Source organism: Adiantum capillus-veneris, chromosome 12, assembly GCF_014529385.1.
Source record: "Adiantum capillus-veneris isolate H3 chromosome 12, ASM1452938v2, whole genome shotgun sequence".
NCBI classification, from domain to species: Eukaryota; Viridiplantae; Streptophyta; class Polypodiopsida; order Polypodiales; family Pteridaceae; genus Adiantum; species Adiantum capillus-veneris.
This window is the reverse complement of record NC_140942.1, coordinates 122289844-122304898: the sequence shown is the minus strand read 5'-3', so window position 1 is coordinate 122304898 and position 15055 is coordinate 122289844.

Here is a 15055-nt window from a genome sequence, read left to right as displayed (position 1 = left end):
GGTATTCGAGAAATGTAGACTTTACAGGATTTTCTTAAACCCTGAAAAGTGCACATTCATGGAAAGACAAGGGAAAATTCTTCGACATATAGTGTCTAAAAATGGCATAGCTACTGATATTGAAAAGATTCATGTCATTGCTGATTTACCTAGACCAACAACAGTCAAAGGGGTACAAGCCTTCATGGGACATTGTGGATATTACCGACGGTTCATCTACATGTGTGCCATAATGCAAAACCCATGTATAGCTTGATTACGCACTTTGAATGGACCGAGGCATGTGAAGAATCCTTCATGAATCTTAAGCAAGCTCTCACCTCAGCTCCAATATTGAAAGCATAAGATTGGGATAAGGTATTCCACGTACACGTAGATGCCTCAAATTTTGCTATTGGTTGTATACTAGCCCAACTAGGAGATGGGAAAATTGACTTTCCTGTTTCTTATGCTAGCCAACAATTAAATATGGCGGAAAATAATTACACCACTACTAAAAGATAACGACTAGGAATGATCTATTCCGTTAAAAAGTATAGACATTACCTATTGGCCAACAAGTTTGTGTTCTTTGTGGATCACCAAGCTTTGTTATATTTGGTCAACAAATCATGCAGCACAGTGAGAATAGTGAGATGGTTCATCATTCTTCTCGAATTTGATCTCACTGTGGTTTTTAAAAAAGGCACTACACATCAACGAGCAAATCATTTGTCCAGGATTGTTTCAGGGGGATCACCTAAAGGGGTAGACGATGATCTACCAGATGTCTATTTGTTCTCCGTGGAAATGATAACTAGATAGTTTAAAAAAATTGTGTCATTGATGACAATAGCTCAAGTGGATTCACCACTTCCTATCACAGTTGATTTAATCAAGCAATCGGCTACGTATCAATTACTAGCTGGGAGGCTATATAAAAGAAATCGAGACGGGATATTGCTTTTATGCATTAACCCTGAAGAAAAAGATCAATACCTAAGTCAAGCACATGTTACCATAGTAGGAATTCACTTTGCGGAAGACCAAACTATGCAACAAATCTTAAGACTTGGAGTATTTTGTCCGACTATGAGGAGAGATGTTCGATCTTTTGTAAGAGATTGCCCTCAATGTCAGAAACAACAACCCATTCCTCATGTAACATTGTTTCAAATGCCACATGTTCCTAAGTGGAGTAACTATCTAGTCACTTACTTATCAAGTCGAACATTTTCTGAGGATATGAGTAAACATCGTCAAAGAGAAATTGAAACGGAAGCAAGAGACTATGCTCTTATTGGGAACCAATTATATCGACGAGGGAAAGATCAACATTTGTGTCTTTGTGAAAATGAAAACGAGTATATTCCGATTATAGAACAAGCACATGCTGGATTAGCTAGAGGTCACTTTTCTAGTGAGACCACCGCAAGAGCAATCTTGATGGCAGGCATATGGTGGACAACACTTTTTGCAGATGCCAAAGAATATGTTCGAAAGTGTGATGCTTGTCAACGAGCAAAATTGCCAACACAAGTAGATAGCATTCCCTTAAGACCAATGATGGGGGCCAGATCCTTCACAAAATGGGGTATAGATTTTGTGGGACCGATATAGCCACCTGCTTATAGAACCCAAGCTCAATATATCATTGTATCTACGGACTATTTGACCAAATGGGCCGAGGCTAAAGCGACTCAAAAGAATAATGCCAAAACCACTATTGCATTCTTATATGAGTATGTATTCGTAAGGTATGGACTGCCAATAGAGATTGTCAGTGATCGGGAAACTCATTTCCTCAACGAGGTAATAGGATATCTGCTAAATGAGTTTATGGTTATCCATAACAAATCAACTCCCTATCACCCACAAGCAAACGGACAAGCTGAGCATACAAATAAAATTCTTAGCTCGGTACTGACCAAAGTGGTTAGTTCAGAAAGGACCGACTGGGAAATGAATCTCCATGCAGCTCTATGGGCTTATCGAGTTTCATTCAAAACAGCTTTTGTAAGGTCTCTGACCCCGATCAAAAGAGCACCATTGCACCTTGAAATGAATATAATGGAAAAAGTTACTATTTTTAGCAATTTCCGAATTCTGTCAGTGCCATGATGTTTAGAACGTTGTAAAGCTCCTACATGTGAATTAAAATAATTTTTGCAAAAAAAATCCAAAAATAGTAAGTTTTTGGACACCCGACCCGTCTAGTTTTGATCGTCTCGAAAAACTGCACCCGTATGCATTTTCGGACCCCGAGGGCTGCTAAATATGGCAGGTACTTGGGCCAGTATGCCTTAGTTAGAGCTCCGTATATCAATTTACGGCATCAAAATCCGACTCGTATGACTCGTTTTAGCCTAAAATCAATTTTTCCAAAAATTGAGCGGGGAGGCACTGGAGCCCGGGACTGTGTGGGAACAGGTCCCAGGACACTCCAGATCAGCTTTAGTAGCTAGGGGGCGCCTTTTGTCCTTGTGGGAGTCCTAGAAAAGCTGTCAATTTAGTAACTAAGTCTCAGAGTCAGTTAACCTAGCCAACCTGACACTTGGTGGGTAGGGAACTGGACTTGCCATGCTTAACTGGAGAAGCTCCCAGATGCATTTAGAAACCCAAGTCCGTTTTCAGTTTGAGGAGGCCTATTTAAAGGCCAGTGCACACACACACACACACACACACACACACAGGCTCACACACACACCTTGGGGAGGTGCTGCCGGTACACACATCCTTTGAAGGAGAAGCAAGGAGGGAGGTGTTGTCGAATTCTCGCCTCAAGAAGCTCGATTAAATCAGAGAATCGAGAGGATTATCAACCCTTAATCACGGTAACCACGGTTTAATTAATACTTTCTGCAAATCCTTTTCATTACCATATAAATTCCTCGTCTATTATGCTTATTCCTAGTCGTCATAATTCTCTATAATTACTCTCTAATTTCTCTTTAACCATATTCTATTATGTAATCATCACACCATAGCTGAATTATCAGCCATTCATCATCCTTAACTAGTAATTAGTGCATGATTAATAGAATTTTCTCTCTCTAGGTAGCATAGTGATTAATCCATAAGCCGGTAACTGTGTAGATTGATGAAAATCACTTTTTTATTAACAATGTAGCTAAATTAGATCCATTCTATTATGCATTAAGATGTAATTAAGGTAAAATTAAAGCCGTCATTAAGTCTCTAAGAGTTAATTTTTCTCACACCTAAGCATGAGGTGAACCTGCATCCTCTAATTGCTAGGAAAGAGATTAATTATGCTGATTCATCTTTCTGGTAATTCTATTAATGAGACTTTATTATTCTTAATCATTTAAGTCGAGTAATTATCCTTAGAGCCGGTTCCCATAGGAATATGCATCATCCATAATGATTGCTATATGGAAAAATCTAAACCTCTCATGTAGCAGGCATTGTTTGATGTGTTAAGTATGGAGCCTGATTTACCCTTGTAATTTTCTGTGGTAAAAGCGCACATTTGTAAGGCCCCCATTATGAGGAGAAGCCATCGTGCGTGAAGGAAAATCACTCACCGGAAACCAAAATTTTCACGGACAAGAATTAGGGGCAACTTTAAAGGCCTCGGGGACGGAGGCCCCCGAGACTTTTTTTTCGCCGGAATATTCTTTTTCGTCGGAATATTATGGCCGAATGGCGGCCGAAAAGTGGTCGGAAAACAACCGGTCGGTTGGCCGGTGGCCGGTAGTCAATGGCAGATGGCCGGTGGTCGGAAGTCAATGGCCGGTGGCCGGTAGCCGAATTCAATGGCCGGTGGCCGAATTCAAAAGCAGACTTGTCTTCTCAAGGGCGGCCACACATGGGCGGATTGGAGGGTCCGATTTGGACTTATTCGCACAAGGGCGGCTACACATGGCTGTCTCTCATAAGAGAGGGTAACCCTTTTGGCCTATAAAAGGAGGCCATTTCTACACACATTTCATAGTGTGTGAAGTTGATGCAACAAGGTGAGTGTGAGGTGGTGAGAGTGAAGCAAGGTGGGAGCTCCATTAAGGGTATAATCCCTTTGTAAATTACTTCTTGTTTTGAAGTACTAAAGCCATTGAGTGGCTGCTTTCCCGTGGACGTAGCCCACATTGGGTGAGCCACGTATATTATGTGTACTCTCTCTCTCTCTCTCTCTCTCTCTCTCTCTCTCTCTCTACTCTATAATCTAGTGTATGTAAATCTGTCTCTCCCATTAAGTAATCTACTCGATTATCTATTTAGCTACGTCTTATTTCCTAACAACTGGTATCAGAGCAAGGTTTGCTCGTAGCTAAATTATCTCAAGGAAAGAATTCCTTGAATTGAGTGGGAGTTATGGCGGAGGAAGGGAAGCTCAAGATTGAGAAGTTCAACGGCAAAAACTACCAACATTGGAAGATGCAGATTGAAGACTATCTCTACCAGAAGGACCTCCATTTGCCACTAGGCGGTCTTCTGAAGAAGCCCGCAACAATGGCAGATGAAGCATGGATTGTCCTTGATCGAAAGGCACTGGGAACAATCCGGTTAAGCTTGGCGTCAATGGTGGCCTTCAATGTTTCGGAGATGAAGACCACGGAGGACTTGATGAAGTCACTTGACGACTTCTACGAGAAACCATCCGCATCCAATAAGGTATTTCTTATGAAGCGCTTGTTCAATCTAAAGATGGTAGAGACTGGTTCAGTTGCAGAACACCTAAATGACTTTAACACAAGCATAAGTCAACTTCGATCAGTGAAAATCAATTTCGATGACGAAGTGCGAGCTCTCCTTATACTATCATCTCTACCGGATAGTTGGGACAGCCTTGTGATGGCTGTAAGTAATTCTATCTCTGGCACAAATACTCTTAAGTTTGATGATGTTGTGGGTGTTCTCCTAAGCGAGGAAATGCAAAGGAGAAGCACAGGAGAATCATCAAGTGCTGCACTATCAGTGGAAACAAGAGGAAGGCCTCAGGAGAGGTTCAAAAACCAAAAGGGCCGTGATCGCTCAAGGCGGAGCAAGTCACGCACAAAGTCAGTTCTTGAATGTTGGAACTGCGGCAAGAAAGGCCACGTCAAGAAGGATTGCTGGTCCAAGAAGAAGAAGGAGACAGAGTCTCAAAACAAAAAGCCAACATCGGAGGCCAATGTGGCAGGTAAAGTAGAGCAAGATGCTCTAATTCTCTCATTAGACAATGTGTCTAATTCCTGGATAGTAGATTCCGGGGCTTCATTCCATGCGACACCACACAAGCAACATTTCCAAGACTACACCAAAGGTAATTTTGGGTATGTATACTTGGGAGATGATGAAGCTTGTGAGTTTGTCGGCAAAGGTACAGTTTCTGTCAAAACTGCTAACGGAAATGAATGGAAGCTTAAAGATGTTAGGCATGTTCCTTCTCTTCGCAAAAATTTGATCTCTACAGGACAATTGGACGATGAAGGTCACAACATTGCATTCGGAAACAAACGGTGGAAGATCTCAAAGGGATCTTTGGTGGTTGCCAAGGGTGAAAAAGTCGGTACACTTTACTTGTGTACTGTTAGCACGCAACCTTCAGCTTGTGCAGCAACTACAGAAGTTGACAGTGCGGTGTGGCACTACCGACTTGGGCATATGAGTGCCAAAGGAATGCAAATCCTTCAAACAAAGAAGCTTCTACCAAGTTTGAAAGAAGTGGACTTAGAGTTCTATGAAGATTGTGTTTATGGTAAACAAAAGAGGGTAAAATTTCAAAAATCAGGAAATGAAAGAAAAAATAAAAAACTTGAGTTGGTTCATTCTGATGTTTGGGGTCCTGCAAGTACACCATCACTTGGTGGCTCATTGTACTATGTAACATTCATAGACGATGCGACTAGAAAAACATGGGTTTATGTCATGGAGAATAAATCCGATGTATTTTCCATATTTCAAAGGTGGAAAGCCTTTGTGGAGAATGAAACAGGTACCAAGGTTAAATGCCTCAAATCCGACAATGGAGGCGAATATTGCAGCCAGGCTTTTGAAAGATTTTGTGCTAGCAATGGCATTCGGAGGCAAAGGACAACCCCAAGGACACCTCAACAAAATGGGATTTCGAAAAGAATGAACAGGACAATCATGGAACGAGCACGAAGCATGCGGCTACATGCAGGCCTACCGCCATTGAGTGGCTGCTTTCCCGTGGATGTAGCCCACATTGGGTGAACCACGTATATCGTGTGTACTCTCTCTCTCTCTCTCTCTACTCTATAATCTAGTGTATGTAAATCTGTCTCTCTCCATTAAGTAATCTACTCGATTATCTATTTAGCTACGTCTTATTTCCTAACATGATGTTGCTAATCTATCATTTGGCTTGTTATGACGCTTGCGGACATTAGTTATTTTCTCCAAGCTAATTACTTAAAGTAGTGAGTTTAAAATGGCCCCGGTTAAGAGGACTCGCTTTGGTGGAGCCCACGACCACGAGGCAGGAACGAGCAATGTGAACAAAAAGGGGAAAGCTCCCTTGGACGACCAAGCGTCAGCCATCTCACCGGCCATTGACAAGCAAATGGAAGAGGTAGGTCACTAAATTTTATTCAAGTTGTTTAATTAACATTGCATACGATTAGTTAGGAAACGAACACATCCCCGAACATGTTGGAGAAATCCAACGGAAACAATGGCATTTGAATTCATTTGTTTATTAAATTTTAAAGTAGGAAAGAATTGTTTGACGGATATACTGTTTGCAATAGGAAAGAATGTATTCTAGGGAAAATTTAGCTCAGCATGTTCATTCTACTTCCAATGTTGAACTAGTCCTAACCCCCCTACTGATCACAGGGGGCGGCTCGCGAAGATATCGCAGTAGCTAGAGTTACTAGCTTAGGGCCTTACCCACGACTTGCTTTCGAACCAACGTCTTGCTTTCTATGCGGTGGGAGTGTCCACGTCGTGCTTTTTATGCGGTGGACAAACCTAGTTGTATGGACAGCTAGGCGACAAAGGGAGGAGTAAACTCTCGCTGGAGGAGGGATGTTGTACCTCCAGAACATTGAAATTTTAATGAATAAGTTTGAGTAGAATTTTTACTAGAAATTCTGTCTTGGCGCCGATTTGCAATACTGTTTGAAGGGCTGTCTTAACGAACACTGTGATTCAGAATATTATCAAGGAATCTTTATGTTGAACAACCAATGTGGTAGTAATTAGGACACACAAGGAGGTGTGAGTGTGGGGGTGGAAAGTGGGGGCTTGGCTCAAGTTGCCAATGCCTATGAGAAGGGTGGTCCCGATTGGTCGGGAACTCTTTGTCCCCATAGTGTTTAATTCGATACTAGTAATACTCATTGCCCCTAGAGCGGTGAAATCTCGAGAGTACGTGCCTCTGAAACATGGAAAAAAAGGCACTCGGGGTTTCTCTCCTCTTGGAAGGTGGGTCTTAGGATTGCTAGATAGTTTAAGTACGCTTTCCCTGCGAGGTGGAGCTAGATCTCATTGCTAGTAGGCTCGAGCTCAACTCACTTTGTGATGAGAGATCGTCCGCTAGCTGAACCCTGAACCACTTTGTTTGCTTCCGCTATAGATCTAGTGGCCACCAGGTTCACCATCAGATCCAATGTTTGATATGGCGGGGTGGGGACCTCACAGCTTTAAATGCTACACCCTTTAACCTTGTTTATGGTCATGATGCTATACTACCAATAGAATTTCTATTGCCGACCTTAAGGGTAGCACAGACTCTTGAGTGGACTGGACATGAATTGTCAGAAAGACTTGAAGATTCGGAAAAGCTAGACGAGCAAAGGCTAACTGTTGTAGCTCATATCTATGCACAAAAGAGGAAACAAAAACAGTGTTTTGATTCTCACTTAATCAGCAAAATTTTCAAGCAAGGGGACTTAGTTCTAGTCTGTTCCCTTAAGCAACACATTCCCAAGTTTAAGAAAAAGGGAAATGGACCATTTATCATTGAAGATATATCTCCAAGTGGAGCAGTAAAATTATCAACCATAGATGGTGAACCAATGGCTAATTGGATTAGTGGATGTCATTTAAAGAAATACAATTTGCCACTAACCAATGAATTGCTAGAGAGAATGCATACAGCCAAACAAAGGAAGATCAAGCGACAGCAGGTTATTGATGAAGCCCAAGAGGAAGCTAGACTTCGGGTACTCAAACGTAAAGTTGCTCTCAAGAATCAACAGATACCGACTCCCATCAGCACTTTGGAACTAGATGATCGACAATGAGAGTTACCTAAAGATACAGTTTCAACAGATGACGACTGGTTAGATGGAATTGATCTCCGCATCAAAGTACAGCTCAACAATCATAGCACCAATGCTTTGGTAGAGACAAGAGCTAGAGTGAATGCAGTCAGTTATTCCACAAACAAGAAAGCAACAAGTCAAGCATTGATCGTAGGAATAATGACAATCAAAGGATGTAGCAAGAACCCAACTCCAACATTGGGAGTAGTCAACTTGAACGTGGTAGTACATGGATGCTCATGTCCGCATCAGTTTGTATGCTTGCCAGATGAACACATGAATGAGACAATGATTCTTGGCATTCCTTGTATGAGTATATACAAAGATAACAAGATTGGGATACAAATCAGCTAAAGCTATCACTTAAGGGAGGGCAACTCATTGTTCCTCTTGCACCTAGCAAAGAGGAATGGAAAAGATGCAATCAGAGTACCAATCCACAAAGTAAATCTTCTCCATCCCCTCGATAAACAAATACTACAAGTAGCATGCAAGGAGTCAGAAAAATTTGGCTACCAAAGGCACAACTTGTGGATAAACCAAATCAGATATGGGTGCCTAAAACTTCACAAGAGAAACAGAAGACGGTTCCAAGGATTCAAGCACAGAATCGAGCATCTACGAACAAGGAACCTAACATGAAAAAGGTTTGGAAGAAAAAGAAGAACTTATCTTCTCCACACAACGTGAAACCGATCAAACAGTGGCGAGTTAAGTTTCAACAGACTCTTAAAAACCAGGCACCAAGCAGACCGAGCTACCAATGGCGAGAAAAAGCTCGACAACCGTCCAAAGCACTCCCAATATCTCAAGCAATCAGAATGCTTAAACACCCTACTGGTACTATCAAACAGAGAGCACAAAGGCTACAAGATTTGCTCTTTGGAAGACACCAGCAGCAAACCTCGACATCGAAAACCCTTGAGTTATTTACTCAACACCCAACTCTTGCACAACATTGAGTTGAATTGCATTGATCTTCATATCATGGTAGAGCCAATCATGGCTATGCGTAGACACAATTGTTCGACCCACACACGCAGTCGTCCCGGAGAACGCCATCTAGCAGGGGTGGAAGGGTATTACTAAATACTAAGTAATTAAGGGCAATGTTTGAAGAGGGAGGAAAAATTTTCATGTTAACGTGTGATTTTTTGCAAAATTACCTAGTAATGCCCTTATAATTCATCAACTGGGGAAAATTTACTGATAATATCTTCCCTACGAGTGTAAATAGTGTATATACTATCAGAAAATCATCAAAAATAGTCCTTTTTTGGGTGTTTTTCATCATTTTTGTTGATAGGAAGGCTTAAAAATGGAGAAAACCAACAAAAAATAATAACGCTGTGTTTTTAAAGGGATTTTCTTAATTATTGGATTTTCACTTTGCTTTTCTAGAGCATTTTTCTATTTTCTTTGATTTTTCTAATAAAAATGTCAAAAATTAATAATAAATAGCATGGAAGCTCAGATGGAAAATTGGAAGACACGCTGGTGATTAGAAAGACAAGGCAAACAATCACAAAAATTTTCAACGAAATCAGAAGATGGAAGCGAGAAGCCTAAATTAGGTGGCCAAGCCTACTTTTGCAAAATTCTTGCAAAATGAGCTACAGAAATCCGATTTTGGAAATTTTTGAGCCTCACATAGATTTCATGGCCTAATAGGACTAGCGGGGGAATCTGGGGAAATTTGGTTCAGGAAGTCCGGGTATAGATAGCCAGAGTAGGTTAAAACCACCTCATTTCCACTTGGAGCTTTGCAGAGAGAGCATTTCGGCTTCTTTCATGCGTCATTTCCGGAGCCTACAGTTGACCTATTTCAGTACCGTCTCACACGAGACATAAGGGGTAAGTTCCTTACTAATCAATGATCCATTTTGTACGGCCGGTAGCTAGTCTAAAGCCCTAGAAAAAACCCTAGAAGCCGAGCAGTGCACGAAGACCTACGACCTAAAACTGACCATAGCGGCCTACCAACTTGACCAAATCGGATGGGATTTGAACCATAGCATGCCCTAAGATAATAGAACTATTCCATACCATCAAATGATCATTCAGCTAGGGTCAAGGGGGTCCTCAGTAGAGAATTAGGGTTTTTTGGGAACGGCTAGAATTTCGACCTGACTCCACAGATGGCCTGCTAATGAGGTTCATATACAATATATATGATTGGTTTGGAGAAATCTATCAAGTAAAGCCCTCGAAAAGTGAAAAACGGCTCGAAGGTTACAAAGCGTCAAATTCGACATATGAGGCCAAATTGACTCCAAATGAGCCAGAATTGGACAGGTAGCTTCACGATGATGTTATGGACAGTCCAAAGCCTCAAAGTGGACCGAACAACCCAACAGACAGAGTAGTCACAAAAAACGGTGATGTCAGAGTCAATAGAGCACAAAGTGATGTCGGCATGACCAAACTTGACCAAATTCAATTTAGGACTTGTATTAGGTGTATGAAACATGTTTAGGTCAAAATTTATGTGAAATGCAGAGTTTTTGTCACTGTTGTAAATAATCGCGATTATTTACTTTTGTAACATTTTTGCATGGAAATTGTCAATTCACCTCACCTATTATGTGTACACACCTATTACATGCCAAAAATCAAGTATGAGCCAAAATGACCACCCATTACTTGCAAAATTGCCAAAAAACGCAAAGAAGTCTGTGAAAGCCAAAATTTGGGTTATGAACAACTTTTCTTGATCCAAATCACCTCATATTTCATACCCAAGGTCTATACCATGCATAGAACTAATTTGTACCAAAAAATATCAATTTTGGAAGAAAAGTTAATAATCGTGATTATTTACTTTTTGGCCAAAATGGGGCAATTTGGAAAATTTGTCATCAAACATCCAAAGTACATGATGTGATAAGCCCACTAGCCAATTGTGAGTCAATTTGGATTTCAAAATCTCAAATTTTCTTTATATCTAGTGATTCAAAGACGTAAAGCCAAAATCTGGTACCATTTTCACCCTGTACATCCAAATGAGTCCATATTTTCCTCAGAGCTTGTAATTGGCATATACTTCAAGCCTATAAAGCCAAGTTTGCAAAAAAGTTGAAATTTTTTCCATCTGTAAATAATTGCGATTATTTACTTTGGTTGAAAAATTTTGTTTTGACCATACAGTTTTGTTCCTTGCATGATTTTATGCATCTTTGCTTGTTCAAAAATTGATTTGAAGCAATTTGGACCAGATTATCAACATTTCAGTCTAAAAGGGCATTCTAGAGAAAAATCTGACAACTCCGCTAAATTTGCACTCTATTCACTGAACAGGAGCAATGCAAGCCGTGGAGAAGGTCAAGAAGAAGTTAAACCAAAAGGAGAAACTGCAAGAACGGCCCCCGTATCAACTGGACCCCGAGTCAGTAAAGGCAGCAAAGGCATCTTATCTTTCTAAAGAGCAGTTAGAAGAACACCACACCACGGTCTTCACGGGCAGATTTAAGAGTGAAGAAGGGCATCCGGTGGAGTTGCAGCTCTTGCCCAATTCGTTTATGATGTCGCAGCAAAGCAAAAAACCAAAGAGGCTAACCGCAGGTTGGGACTCCGACACTTCTATGAACAAGAGCCTTGTGGAGTAGACTTTCAGAAGGCTTACGAGCTACTGTCGACCATCAAGGAAGACAGAACTTCCCAAATCTCAGACAACCAAGGAAATAAGGTAGAGGTTGTAATTACAAAGGAAATAGTGGCAGAGGCACTCAGATTTCCCACTGAAGGGATGACCATGTGGGCAAGAGATAGGAAAATAGTGACACATTTACAAAGGAAACAGCTACGGCTACATTTGCCGATCTCATCCACAAGTAGGTGGAAGAGCCAGCTCGTCTGTACCACCAACATCTCCATTTCTTGGCAAAAAGGCCACCAAGGTACACGACACCAAGTCAAGCCGTGGCCACCACTTTTACACAAGTTCTGAAGTCAACCACCAGACAACCTATGGACCACGTGCAATATGTGTTAACAACATTAAAAGCCACCAAGAAGGAGGGAAAGATAACCTACTTGGGCGCACCTGAAGTCTTGACCAGAATAGCCTATCATGCATGGCCGACAACCTACCGTCTACCCCGGATCAGAACACATGGATCTTGGCAGCTCCACCCTCTCCAAGATCTACAAGATCAGGTAAGCAATCATTTAAATCAGGTGATGAATCCGATGACAGTTCATCCGAGCAGGATAGCAGTGAAAGCTCTGACAATGAAGAAAAAAGAGCTAGGAGGAAAGAAATGAAGTGAAAAGTTGTGGCTGCTCACCAAGAGGAGCCAACTCAAAAGCAAGCGAGATTTGAAAGAGAAAAACAGGCATATTAGTGCACTAGGCAAGCACAGGGAAAAGACCCAGAAAAGTGGGTACCCACCGGCTTGAAGGGATTTCGAACGAAACATCATTCAAGGAAAGAGGCCAAGGATCCCAAGGATCATTTAGAAAGAATCTACCAAGAGGCAGAGGCCTTGAAGCTGAAAGAGGCGGAAGAAGCAGCCAAGAAAGCTGAGGAAGTAGCAACTCAAGATCAAGGCCAGGCATCTCCCCGACCCACCTCACCGCCTCCGGAACAACAGGACCAACCATGCCCACTCCACCATCATCACCACCAGGCCAAAAGACCACTGAAGAGGCCGAGATTGACAAGGCAAAAGAGTCTGATTTCACCCACCAAGCGGAATTAGCTACACAGCAAGCTGACCACGCCAAACAACACGAAGAAAAGGAAGCTGAACAATAACCAAAAGAGACAGCCGAGGAGACTCACAAGCCGGTAGATGCAACTGATAAAGAAGAGGATAAAGAAAAGGAGCAAACCACTACACATGAGGAATAAACCGACATTGAGAAAGTAGGAACGCCTACAACTGAAGAAACTGTAAGGGTTGAGACCACACAACTTGTCTCCACTCAACTAGAAACTGCCGAGGTTTCAAAACCTCAGGATGGCCAGGAAGCAACCATCTCTATAGAAACACCAGCAATAACAACACAGCAAGAAGCAACACAAGAGGCTGCCCGCCCATCTCAACTTGCAAGACAAGAAGAATGGCAGTCCAATGATGAAATCATTCTACAAGTGAACGAGTATGCAAGGCAGATGCAGATCATGACGGAGAAACTCCACTCAGCAGCCTTTAACCGTAGTACTAAAGGCAAAGATTTAGAAATGGTCTCGATGCTCTTCAAGGAGAGCTCAAAGACAAAATGGCTACAATTACTGATCTCCAAAATCAGGTACAAGAGCTAAAGACTAAAGCGGAACGACATCAGATAGCCAAGGATAGCCAACAAAAGGAAATGGAGGAGTTGGGTGACCTCCAGACTAAGCTATCTGATGCCTGCAAAGTGAAAGATGAGCAATTGACAGAAGTGACAAATGAACTTTTTACCACCTCTCTGTCAACTCAAAAGATTCAAGTACAATTAGATGTAGCGAACGCATCTCTACAGTATTCTGAACAAAGAATTAATGATCATGCCACTTTCTTGCGGCAATTAAGAGAAAATCCAGTCGTGGCCTCGATCAAGGGAATAGATGAGGTGTATAAAGCACTTGAAAAGAAAAACAGAGATTTAGAGCTGGAGTTGAAGCTGGAGCAGTCACAACGCAGAGATATGGCGCTCATGCGGGTCCAAAGAGAGGAGGAGCTCCTTAAAGAGATTGCAGAATTGAAAAGAGTAAACCAACTCCTCAGAGATGGGAAGCCAGACATAGAGGAAGAGGCAGGCACTTCAGAGCCGCCCCAAGTGAAAATCCCCTCGGTCTCATTTGTTGACTTTGAGACGCAGTCTAGAGCATATCCGAGTGGGGAAGAAGATTTTCAAATCCAAATTATGAAGACACAGTGACAATGTTCCAGCTGTCAAAGGCTGAGGAATATGCACTGAAGGAGAAGATCACCTTGGAGGTAGATGAGCAGTGGAAGGCAGCTATGGATTGGGAGTTGAGAGTTTTACACTCTGTCAACGTCACACAGCTCACTCCCAATCAAATCAGTGCTCAATGGCACCAACAATCCCTGCCATACCCTCTCATCAAGGTTGAGCTCTTACAGGTAAAGGAAAGATTATACAAGGATATGCAAGAAGATGGCGTAGATCAAAGCCACCCTAAGTGGAGGCTCAGCTGGTTGAACAAGAATCCAAGATACTTGATTCTGTCACAAGAACACATGCGGCCATATAGAAAGATCCAACATTTTGTCCTGTATCGCAAGTAAGGACGTGGCAAGCACAGGAAGCACTGCAGAAGAAGAGGCCAACATGGCTGAATTTTCCCAGGCTACCAGCTCTAGAGAGAGGCCAAGCAACAGAAGAATACATGGTGAAAACCCTAACGAGCGCCATGACATTCTCCAAAAGTCTGCCAGATCTCTCCTGCGCAATGCTATGCAAAATGTGCAGGATGCTACTTACTTGCATACAAGTCTCCAATGATCCTGAGGAGACAAGAGCCCCATGGCTCTCATTTTTGAAAGGAAACAAAGGCCTCTGCTATGATCTAAGTGGGCAGTCCTCAGAGGAAGTTCTTTATGGCTTTTACGCCCGATGCATGTTTTTGTCCTCGCACAATATGCTAGCCTTTGAAGATGCCTTCTATACTGGCTTTTTCACTTGGCGAATGAAGATATTTGCGCTAGTGATAAGCAACCTCACAGCCAGATTTGTAGGCTACTTGGCACTAGAACTAAAAACAAAGTCACCATGCAGTTTTTGCAAGTGCCAGACAAAGAATGCAAAATCAGATATGAAAAAGCACTGGAAGCATTGAAGGACTGCTTTGCCCGCCATCAGCCCGAAGATTACTTCAGCCCATAAGG